Here is a 1,475-nt window from a genome sequence, read left to right as displayed (position 1 = left end):
GAGGGTTTGGCTCCCCAGTGAGGCCCCACAGCCAAACCCTCGGTGAGGGCCATATCAGCCCCAGGAGGGGTCACCAGAAGTGTCCCTGAGCTCGGTGTCCTCCTCTCTTTGGGCTCCGGGCACTCCCAGGGGTGTCTGCAGCCTGTCTGCATGGGCACAGTGACTGCAAATGCTTTGAAAGCATCGGACTTGTGACTTGGCATGTGGCTGTGAATTACAGTGTGCTCCAAGGACACATGTGAAAACGCTTATTTTTCTGGTGTGCTGTGATTTTAATAGTGTTAAGTTCAATTTTTTTTGTGAACACCAGTGAAATCTGACTGCAACATCTGCAGCGACCATGCTACCTTTCATTTTCACTCAGGTTATGTAGCTGCTTTGATTAAAGACTAAAAAGTCTTCTTATTTGTCTATAATTTTAATGAACAAAAATATATTTGGGTTTGATGTTGCAACTATTTTTAGTGGCAGCAGAAGTGTGGCCCCAGCGTTGCTGGCGCTGCACCGAGCAGCTCATGTTGGAGCCGCCCCAGTAACATTATGAAACACTCCTGCTGCCTTTTGTGTTGTTAATTCATGTTTCCAGGAGATTCTTCCGGCACTGATATGTCTTTAAAAATAGCTAATAAAAGGTTTGCAAAATATATAAAATTTAAAACCTTGAGAGGAACCAGGCGGACCAAATGAGAATCAAAATAAGTGAATAAATGAGTGAGGCTTAGGCTTCAAAGACAAAGGGGACACGTAGTGATGTGGTGACAGAATAAAGGGGAATGGCTTTAGGCTGAGGGAGGGTAGATAGAGATTTAAATATCAGAAGAAAATCCTCCCTATGAGGGTGGGGAGCCCTGGCACAGGGTGCTCAGAGCAGCTGTGGCTGCCCCTGGATCTCTGGCAGTGGCCAGGGCCAGGCTGGACATTGGGGCTGGAGCAGCCTGGGACAGTGGGAGTGGATGAGCTTTCGGGTCTCTTCCAGCCTGAGCCATTCCTTGACTCTGTGATTTTGTGATTCCATCGTGGTTTGGGGTCAGTGTCTGCAGGTGGCACTGACCAGGGTCACACCCGAGAATTCCAGAGCCACAGGCTGACATGAGCAGTGTGTGAGCCCCAGATTCTGTGATTTTGTGATTCCATCATGGTTTGGGGTCTGTGTCTGCAGGTGGCACTAACCAGGGTCACACCTGAGAATTCCAGAGCCACAGGCTGACATGAGCAGGCACGGGCAGCATGTGAGCCCCAGATTTAACACCTGAGCTGACAGAGCGGTTATCTCTGCTTTCACAGAATCACAGAATCATTCATGTTTGAAAAGATCATCAAATCCAACCACGAGAGCTTCCTTGAGCCCTGGCCCAAGTGGGCAAAGGCAGTTTGTGACCATGGCACAGGTGGCACTGCACATGGACCCGGGGATCCTTGTTTCTAAAGTTTAATGTACACCATTTGGAAAGCAACGACCAGCCTGTGGCAAGAGG

This window comes from Malurus melanocephalus, unplaced genomic scaffold (assembly GCF_030028575.1).
Source record: "Malurus melanocephalus ecotype Western Australia unplaced genomic scaffold, MMel_1.1 scaffold_1328, whole genome shotgun sequence".
Taxonomy (NCBI): domain Eukaryota; kingdom Metazoa; phylum Chordata; class Aves; order Passeriformes; family Maluridae; genus Malurus; species Malurus melanocephalus.
The sequence above is the reverse complement of the archived record's forward strand: the minus strand, read 5'-3'. Positions refer to the sequence as shown.